The sequence below is a fragment of the Empidonax traillii genome, unplaced genomic scaffold, assembly GCF_003031625.1.
Source record: "Empidonax traillii isolate 1590-97213 ecotype Southwest subspecies unplaced genomic scaffold, ASM303162v1 scaffold533:size792476, whole genome shotgun sequence".
NCBI classification, from domain to species: Eukaryota; Metazoa; Chordata; class Aves; order Passeriformes; family Tyrannidae; genus Empidonax; species Empidonax traillii.
The window spans coordinates 663,194-674,254 of record NW_020955726.1 but is presented as its reverse complement, the minus strand read 5'-3'; the positions used below and the strand labels follow the sequence as shown (position 1 = coordinate 674,254).

Genomic DNA, 11,061 nt, shown 5'->3' with positions numbered 1-11,061 from the left:
TTGAACTCAATGATCTTAGAGGTCTTTAGCCAACGTAAACAATTCTACCATTTTATATTATTACTCAGAAGTTCCATATATGAACCTCTAAGGATGTGAGAAATGTCCTAGTGGCTCACACTGATGGTCCATCAAGCTTAGCATTGTGTTTCAGTGGCACCAGGAGATGTTGTTTAGAGAGTTTATGTCACTCTTGGTGCTTCCTTCAGCATGTTCTCCTTACACTCCACCCATCCAAGATTATGGTGCTAGAGTTGTTAGAAGTATCTGCTTAGAGACATGTTGTCAATGACTCTGTCTAACCATTCTGTAACCTACTCATACACTTCCTAAATCCACAAATTTCTTTGATGATAAATTCCAGAGATTGACTTCCCTTTGTATTAAGAATCACTTTCTTTTATCCATTTTAAATTGATTTCTGAATAGTTTTGATGTGTATCCTCTACTTTCTGTATTGTGATACGGTGTGTGTGGCCAGTCTCTTCGCGAACGAAGAGCCGGGGAAGGTCTTTCCACCTTCCAGCCTGCGCATTGGATTTTTTAGGTGAGACACAGTGTGCGCGGAACTGAGCCCACCCTTTAATCCCGAGGTTCATCTGCCGGGGCCAAGCACGCTTGGACGGTGGCAGCGAGGTCCTCAGGACGTAGATGGATTGCCTTTACAGGCTAACGAGCTCCATCTGCCCGGGGAGGGGCCCCGACCGGGAATCGAACCCGGGTCTCTGCAGTGAGAGTGCAGTGTGTTTTCCTCTACACCACCGGGGGCTCCCTGTGATACGGTGAATAACAGTTCTTCACACTACTTTAATTATCTTGGAACTCTTTATCTCACCTTTTCTTATCCTGTTCTTCTCCAAATTGAACTCAAGATGTGGGCAAACAAAGCTTCTAACAGCAACAAAATAATGCCCTTTGCCTTGTTCTCACTACCTTTCCAAATGCTGTCAATTTTTTTTTTATTTTATTTTTTTTTTTAATGTGTTGACAGCTGCTCCATAATGAACTGATGGTCTCATCTGTTTCTGGAATTTTGGTAAACTATATGACAGTTCTGATTTTGGTAACCATGGTTCAGGTTATTCTTTCCCTAGGGCCACTGCCTTATATTTGTGGCATAACGTGTATCTACAGTCCTACAAAACATTTTTCTATAGTGTCACTCTAATTTGTGAAGTTTTTTACGAGTTCTGCACTACTGACCATTTGATCACTTGTAAATCTCTCAAAGCAGCATACAGCACTCCACCAGACAGAAGCATGTCCCCAGGTTGTGTGCAAAACCTGCATTTTCTTACTGCAGGAGAAATGCAAGAGCAGATGGGAAGGCACACATGCCATATCTTTTCAAGGCCATGCTTTTGTGCAGGGCTTAAAAAACACGGCCTCAGCAGTTTGATTTAACATAACAGCTAGAAAATTCAGCACAAAAGTAACTACACTGGAGCCTAAGAAAATCAAATCATGTCTGTGTAATGTCACACTAATTCTTCTGACGTGTAATATCCTGAAAACTAAGCACAACACTTTTGAGTTAAGAATCGTGTTTCAGGCTTTACTCTCACCTCTATTATTCTATGGAGTTTAATTTTTGCCTTCAATATTACTGTGTATAGAACTTCAACTTTTACAACAATTTTTAAAATGAGCAAAGTACAGGTTTGTAAGTGTCAAGATGAACAGGATCCCAGCTGCCATTTTAGCTTCCACCAAGGTTTCCATCAAGGTTTCCATGAGTACATATGTTCCAGTTCTTACAGTAGGTGGGCCCAATTAATCATGGTGTCCTGAAATTCTTGCAGAACACATCAGATTATGCAGGGAGAGCACATTTTGATGTAATATGCCAACCCTCACAGATAGCTGTACAGTGGTTAGTGTAAGTCACCCCTGCTTTATGGGGAAAAAAAGATAAGGTAAGGAAGCCTGTGATCATGGGCAAAATCTTTGCTTTGTCCTAAAATACAATAGACTTTCATAGAAACTCTTTTAAAATGCCCAGACATCTTACCTAGCAGCTGAAATTGTGCCCCATTATGCCTTTATGCACATGAAGTGTCCTGTCTAATGTTTTTTCTCTATGGTTTTAGGGGATATATTTCTTCATTTTTAACAATCAGCAGAAGCCACAGCTTTTACATCACAAAGGAATTAAATACATGCAGTAACTTAATGAATGCATTTCCAATGACATTTCTCTTTGATGAGCCTACAGCAGATTCATAGTCCAAAGATGTCTTTTGTTTAGAATGACATGCCTTCTAATTTATTACAGCGTGCTACCATCTTGCACTTTAAAATTAGCAGGTGGAGATTTTCGGAGCCTCAGATGTCATTTACATGCCTCATTTCTAAAGAAAATAAATGGGAATGAGATATACAGTTGTCATTCATGCCTTTGACTAACTTTTCTGCTCTTATTGGTCCTCATAAATTGTTTGGTTAAATCTACTCTATTTTTAAAAAGAGGTCTCAGGAACCTCCAGTAATTTCCCACACAAACAGGTACCTCATTTATGGCCCGACCAGGAATGCTTGGCAGGATTTTATGTCTCCACAAGCTGCACTAAGCCAACAATCATGGCTTTAAATATGGGTCCTGAGTGCTCTGGAAGATGCCTTTCAGGCTGCAGTAGGGAGTTGAGCTGCATGTTTACTGTCAGCAAAGACAGTGGAGCAGATCTTAAGAGTGCCTTTGGGTGTTATGAGAAGACAGCAGCAAGCACACCCCTTGGAATCATTCCCTGCCCCATTTGTTATTGCACTGTCAGAAGCATTTGCCAATGAAGACTGATTTTCAAAAGAACCACGTTTGGGAGTCTGGAAGTAAAGAGCTATAATATGAAACATCTTTAAAGGTAAATCAATTTTGTGGCCTAATCAACTGAACAACATCCCTTTAGCTTCAGCATCAGAAATGCTACTGTGTATTCATCTGCAGAATTTTTATTTTCTTTTTCTTCTTTCTCAGGGACAATACGTTCTTGAGTAGTATTTCTATTGCAGAAAAGATAGACATGTATAAATAACTGTACAAGTGGTGGTAACTTCTAATAAGAAGGTAATGAAAAAAGCAACTAAAAACTCATTTTAACTCTTTATCTTGAAAGAAAAAGCTTTAAATATAGTAATGATGGGTCTGCTTTGTTAGGTATACTTTTCCATTGTGCTTAGAAGAAAACAGTAAAAAAAATGTAAAAATGGATGAGTTAAACATTCAGCCTTATCAGCTTGTACGTTTACCTGCATGTAATCTTAAAATGCACATCAAATATCCTCTAAATATTGATTTAACAGTGATTTTAGATACTCATTTTGGGTGAATTTTATTTTGGGGAAAATCCTGACCTAGACTATAAAGGCCTAGACCCATGAAAAGTTAAAGGCGCTCAGCTATTCTATTCTAGTCTAGTCTGATCTAGTCTAGTCTAGTCTATTCTATTCCTTAGTTTTTGTGCCTAAATGCCTCTCTGAATCTGGTCTTCAATGTCTCACTGTAATTTCTGTTGAATGAATAAAAGTAACCATTTTCCTATGAAATTATAGTCTTTTTAGACAATACATTTGGACAAAACAAACATCTGGTTACTGTAAATGCAAGCCTGAATCCCATTACATATTTAGATATTTGAAAATATGAGTTTATCTGGACCCTAAAACTAAAGATGTCTATACTGGATTAAGGCTGTAAGAAACTGTGCTGAAGAAGTTTGTTAACCTTTCTCTCTTAGAAATACAAATAGAAAGAGGAATGACAGAGATTTTGAGACACCTGCTAATCCTCCTAGTTGGGATCTGATCTGTTTTACAGGTTTGTTTTTGTTCCCAGAATCCACAGTGCAGCCAGAATTAAATTGTGCTGGAGGAAATGTCTCATAAAACTTATTAGTCTTGTCACTTCAACTACATAACCTTATTTTATATTCATTTGAATGTACCCCATAAAAAATAGAACAATATATCTAACACAAATTAGGAAAAAATTAATACTTTAATACTCACTGATCCACTGTAAGATTGTAAAAGCTGTTATTTACAACAGTAACCACGGTTCTGACTTTTTCCATGGTGTCCTAGGATTAAAATAAAATCTAAAATTTGGAATTGCATTCAGTAGGTAGCCTACAGAAATTTGGCCCATTATATGGGTTTTATCAGTCTTTCTCCCCTTTCCTACCTCTGACCCCTGAAAAGACCACAAATATTTCACAGAGATAGAAGAGGATTGCTGAGTGAATAAGTGAATAATGAATAAGTTCACTCATATCACTACAGAGAAAATTTACGTGGAGGAAAGTGAAGCTTATGTGTGTTGATTACACTGAAGCCCTCAAAAAGTAACTTGAACAGGACTTAAGCGGTGCATGGGATTCTACTTACTCTGTTAGGCACAGCAGCAAAAACTGTCTAAATTTAGATGTCTACAAGTAAGCTTCCTTGGCAGTTTTGTGCTTTTATCCAATTTTTTTTTTTTGCTTGGCTTTTGTTTCAAATATGTGGAAACATCATTTCCTTCAACCATTTCAATGTGGGAAATAAAAATCAGCAGACATCTAAGTGGAAAAAAAGACAGTTGAGGTTAGTAAGCAGTTAATAATCCTACTTTTTACCTGTTTTTCTTTTACAATTTTAAGTAGCTGCTATGCGTTCTGATAGCTGCATGGAACTTCAAGCCCAGATCTGCCCTTTCCTGCTTGTGCATCCTGGCCCAATATCCATCAGAGCCTTTTCATCCATTTCATTTAAGACTGATAATTGTGTATTCTCTGGAGCAGAGATGGTTTTACCTTTGTGAATGTCTGAGCAGTGCAGCTCACACCTAAACCACTCAAATAATGAATGTTGATCATTATAGTCACCTTCTTGTGTTTTCTTCACAGGCAAAGAAAAAAAAAAAAAAAAAGAAGCTTTCTGCAGAAGGCTTTTTGACTGCAGTAACACACTGTTTTCTGTCATGCAGATGTCTTTTCTATATGTAAAGATGAACAATTTTCACTTAAGCTGTTTTTACAAAGAAGATTTATTACTTACTTCCTTAGTGATATGACAATTATTGAAATCTTAATAGTGGAATCCCCAGTTTGCAATTAGCAGTACTTCTGTTATAGCAGGCAACAGCAGCAAAGCTTAAGCCTCTTTTTTTGCACTGCAGTTTTTCCTGGAGAAATATTGTAGATCATAGCTGGGAATTAATAGGCTTGAAGAGCAATTATTCCAGCTACATAAATAATAATAAAATCAAATATTATAATCCCATGGGGTATAACTGAATATGTGTAAATATATAAACTGCACTGTCTTGCATATATATATATATGTATATAAGAAGTATATACACCTAAAAACATAATTATATTTTGGTAAACAATATATGATTATACATTCTAAACATATTTAGAGAGAAAGAGGTATTCAACATTACATTAACTAAATATTATGGCTGCAGAAACTTCTAAAATTCAAAAGCCAAAAAAAACCTGATTTAGTTTTTTTCTTTTCTTTTCTTTGTGTACTTGCATTATCACAGCATGCCTTCTTATGTAATCACTCACTATTTTTATGCTAATTTTGGTGGAAACAAAGCTTAGGAAATCACACTTCCAGGGTGTGATATCACCTCCTAAAAACATCCATATCCAATGGAGAATTTCAATTGGTTTCCAGATATAGAAGTTTCAAGAGCGATTCTGTTCTGCTAGATTTGCTGAAGAATGGGCTGTAGAGGAAAGAAACATTTACTTTTAAACACTTGTAACGTTGTCCTGGACAAGTTTCTATTCTCTTGGCTGTCACTGCTCATATAAATGCAGGTAGTGGGAGATAATGTAGGGGAAATAGTTTACTTTAGCCTAATTCTTCAGATGCTTGAGTAGACAAAGAGATGGAATTTTTTGTTCCTACTTTGCTGGAGGACAGTTTGAGGGGGAAGAGATGGGAAAACAAGTTACCTCAGCTTCATAATCCAATTACATATGGAGATAAAAGAAAATGTTGCTATAATTCACTTAAAAAGTCAATCAAAAAAGAGACATAAATCCAGAAGAAACAAGGCTTTATCAATTTTGGTCCTTGCAGTAAGATTTGTTTCCATGGGAAACCCTTAAGAAGAAAAAAAAAATGCTTATTCAGTGACTGGACCCAATACTAATTCAGTTTTCTCTTTTTCTAGTTTGTTGCCTGGTGAGGTACTTTAAGTTCTTCCTTCCTTCAATATAAACAGAATTATTCATTTCCTTAGGGCATTTTTATGATGCTTTCACTCCATTAACTTAGGACTTTACATTCCTTCATGAATTTAGTCGTGCAACATCTCGGTGGGTTGAGGAGCATTTATTATTCACATCTGACGCGTTTGGAACTGAGGTAGAGGGATCAAGCCCCTCAGTCTTTAATTCATTTAAGTCAGGGCTGAAGTGAGCATCTCTAGCACTTTCAGGGCATGTTTCTCGCCTTGATGCTTTTTATCACCTCTCTTTACAACCTCCTCAGGCCACCCAGGTCCCCCACCTCAGTCCTTTCTGGGGAAATATTTAAAGGCTGAGGCAAGGGATGAATTGCTCGAGGGACTGATGTAGATTCCATGGGGTACAGTAAGGAGTGTGGGAAGGAATGGAGAGCAGGCAACAATATCTTTTAAGCCCTATATGCTCCCCTTTCACTTCACAACTTTCTCAGGTTTGGGCTGCTTTTGTAGAGCATTTCTCCAGCAGTTGCCCATGAAGTAGCAGTGGAGGGCAATGAACTGAGGATGGCTCTCCCAAAAAGTGCTAGACCACCAAAAGAGTTCTAGACCACTATTCGTTAATAGTCTTGGCACTCATTGCCTCCTGTTTCCATACCCTAGTGCCCTGACAGGGGGTTAGAAGGTCTCCTAATGTTTGGAATATTTGAAAAAATTAGGAATCCTAGAATTCTAGAATGGTTTGGAATAGAAGAGACCTTTAAAGCCATATAGTGCAAGCCCAATGCAATGAGCAGGGACATTTTCAACTAGATTAAGTTGCTCAGAGCCTCATTCAACCTGACCTTCAGTGTTTCCAGGGATGGAAGAAGGGATGTATTTAGTTTTGGAGCCCCGTGCTTATTGTCTGCCAATACATTTCTTATTCTCTCTGCATATTGCCAAAATTTTTTGTTGTAACATCAGATTAATAGAAATGTCTGATTCTCTGAGGAAATTATACACGGTTTAGTAGGTGAAAGAGTTTTTACCAGTACTACAGCATTTATCACTTTTTCATTTCTCACAGGAAAAGGAAGTGTCACAAATGATTTTGTAGCAGAATTGATTTCCTCTTTGTTTAATGCTGACTGTCTTCCTTTCTTCTTGCAAAGGAATAGATTGTGCCTCTTTCCTGTCCTCCACTCTAATATACTCCCTTTTTCCTCCAAACCTGACCCCTATTAATTACGTACAGAGGTCAAATTATGAATAAGTCTGGAAAAATTTTGGAACATCTGACCTGGGATCTCTATATTGTTGTACAGTCTTAATGTGACAAGGCTTTGGTTGTTTTTGTCTCAGTGCCGCAGAAGAGATAAACTCTGCAGCCTGAAATCTGCTGTTTACTTTGATTAGCTGCACTTAATTAAGGAGGATCTTATCTCTGTGAAGGGTTTCTACCAAAGCACATATTTAATACATCTGCCATCATCTCTCAGTCCCAAATTCTATGAAAGCCCTTAAACACGTGCTCGACTTGAGCTATGCTTTAGTTACAGTTATAAGTATGGATGTGCCTCATCTTTTCCTAATGCTGGACTTTCTCACAATACCATTCCTTGCCAAACACCTGGGCCTTGTTGAGAACAAGGACTGAAATAATGAATGTTTTTCCATAGTTAATGAAAACGGATTGTTCTGGGCTAGAAATTGCTCTTCCTATTTGACTTGCATATGTGTATATATATATATATATATATATATATTCACACTTTGACAGCTCTTCTGATGAGTAGCAGTAAGTGAGGCACTCCTGTATTAGCCAGTCAGCAGAGACAGTTTCTTGGATGAGTTGGAGAAGAGGCAAGTGTGATCAGAGGACAGCAACAGAGTAGTTACGAAGTGGTAGCTAGGAATGGAGATAGGAGACAGAGAAATAGAATGGAAAAATATGAAGAAAAAGGAGAGCAGGGGAGTGAGAGCATAAAGAATCATCCAAAAGGATGTAAGTGCAGGGAAGAAATACATGGCGTGTATAGCCCAGCCTGTGGAAGCAATTAGGCTACAACTGTCCTATTAACCATGTCATCAAATGGGTTCCTCCTTCACTTCTGCTGAAGAGGAAAACCAGAACTTTGTGACACCTGGGCTGAAACCCAATGTCCCCTAGTTTTACTTCAAAATGCTGGCATCTGTGTACAGAAAAAGACCAACAACACTTTCTCCTTCTCTAGCAGCTTTGCTCATGTGCTAACCTACTCATTGTTACATGTTTTAACCTCCAGCTCACAGCAAGGTCTCGGTGAGTGTGATTAAACATCTTGGCAAGGGATGAAAAAAGCTGCTACTCCATGTCCGGCTACAGCACTGGCAGCTGGGGCCTCACACTGCTTCAGTTCACCCCAAGGGACACACCACACCACATTTTGTTTCTCTGCAACCTAACCTATGCTCTTTTTTTGTTTGTTATATGAACATCTTTTCTGATGGTGATGTTCTCTGCTACTATTGAGCTATGAACTTATTGAAGAAACCCTTTTTTTTGAAGTGGTTTTCAGGCATTGTGTTGAGCGCTGCCAGGGAGTGAAGGCTGTGAAGGAGGCACTCAGAAGGGGCAAACCAGTGCTTTTCCATTTTGCCTATGTAATATTATAATTATAATGCTATTTCAGAACAGATTTTAAGTTATTCCTATGAAGTTTTTTTTGATTTGTTAGCATTTATGAAGATCAAGATTGCTCAGCCACATTCAGGAGACTGAGCCTTCGCAGTTCTTCCCACTGGCCCCACACTTGCACAGCCCTCAGCCTCTGCCTGTGTCCTGGAGAGAAAACCAAAAAGCTGACAGCGTATTTGAAGGACAGGGAACTTTTCTCTTGCTTTCAGTAGTTAAGCCACCCTTCTCCCCCTTCTGTGCAGACTGGATTTCTGAGAGGCGAAGGCAATACAGTTGGAAATCCAACATGTTGAATCCCAGTATACAAATCCCTGGAGAAAGCTGTGCAAACACAGTTGTCTAGTTGCTGTGACACACAGAGGGCTCCTTTTTGCCCTACCTTTTCTAGATCAATATGAGGTGTTTCTAACATGTAATAAGTACAAGTTCAATGCATGCATTTTTGAGTAGTGCCATAGGATTATTTTGATAAAAATGAGGCTTTTTCATAGGCAAAATTTGAATGTAACCTAGCCATAATGAAGCACTTGGCTAGGATGCAAGTCTGGGCTATGTATGTGTAAAAGCATACGGGACAGATTTCAAAGGCTTTTTGATTCCTCATTCTAATTCCGTGACTGGTAGACACAGGAAACTGTTTAAAAATCTGGACCATAGTTTAAGAAATCTACAGGCTCTTGTAAGCTAGAGCTACCAAGCAGGGCACATAATAGGAAGAGATAACTGAGCATCAAATCATATTACTGCCTCCTGCAGAACACACATAAGGGCACTTTCAGCTCAACTGTAAGAATTTAAGTAAAAAACTCCATGGCACTTCTATATTCTCTTTTTCCACCTTACTCAAATGTAGAAAAACTTCAGATATTTTGAGTTTCTTTATTCTTGTTCTAAACACCTTGGTGTTAATAATTATCATTTATAGATGAAGACTTAGACTACTGTTGATTGGCAGTATTTTTTTGTGTGTGTGTGTTTATCTTCTGTAGCTAGTGGGTATACTGGAACTGATTTATGTTTGTTGCTGAAACATGTTTAAAAGCTGTCAGTTTTGCTGACGTTTCAGTTGTAACTTCTTTTCCAAAATTATACATTACTGTAATACTGCAATTTTTTTCTTTTGATGCTGTTGAAATATTTGGGGCTTTTCAATAAAAAAAAAAGTTTGGAAATTAATACATAGATGTTCTACATAAGAGACTTGACACCAGGATAAAACAAAAAAGAGCTTCTCTTTTATGAAAACAAAATATTTTGATCCATGGCCATTTTTTTTACTTCTCTGGTGCTCACCAGCTTGTGTTTATCTCACATCACAGCTGTTTCATTGGTAGTTTTTCCTGCTGATTAAAAAAATAAAATATAGTGCCACTCAATTATCCCCTTGATCTCTGCTACCTGCCCTTCTGTTCACTCTGTTCTTAGTCATTTAACCTTTCCAATGTCACTTTCCAGAGACTCCACCCTCAAACACAATGAAGGTCTCTCCTGAGTTACACCCACGCTGACGCTGAGCTTATAATTGTGATGGAACTCAGTCACAGTTTTGTTGAGGAATAAATATAGCCCTGCCTTTAACTAGTTGTTCATTTACCTGAAGAGTAAAAGCATTAAACTATGTGTTTTACAGACTCAGTGGGCAATAATAGAGCCTTCACCACATCTCTAATAGAACAATTGCAGTCCATCTGTAAACAAAATTGGTGAGATTCCAGTATCAGGCATATGGGTAACAGAAGCAGGGCTCCAATCCAATTACCTTGAAATTATATTTTATAGCTGAGAGTTTTACTACAGTTGAAGAACAATTTACTGTAGTTGAAGAACTTTTTTTTTTTCCAGCTTTCAGGTAGCAAATGTGCCCAGTATGGACAGAGCTATTGTAATCCTTTTTTACTTTTTGAGCAAGTTCTCATGTTCTTTCTTTTACCAGTTGCAGATGATAGTTCATAATTATTTCACTTCTGGACTTCTCAACAAAATTAATCAATCCCAGAGCTAAATGAAGTCAGTGAGAGCATTTTGGTGGTTCTAGATCTAGTGACAGGCAATCCATTGGGCCATGACACTGTATGTGGGGGCGGCACCAATTCCCATTTAAACTGTGGGATCAAATTCTGGGCTTATTGTGATTGATTTTTACCATGAATTTAGAAAACTCTACAGTACATTTCTTTGCTTTGGTTCCAGCTATCTGCCATCTGTTGTATAGCACTCCAGC

The 11,061-nt window shown here is 38.0% G+C and overlaps 1 non-coding gene across 1 annotated transcript; it reads right to left on the bottom strand.

Moving 5' to 3' along the window:
• Window positions 1-696: 696 nt before the first annotated feature.
• Window positions 697-768, bottom strand: TRNAE-CUC. The gene has a single exon. It is a non-coding gene; the product is annotated as a tRNA-Glu (tRNA).
• Between the last annotated feature and the right edge of the window lie 10,293 nt (window positions 769-11,061).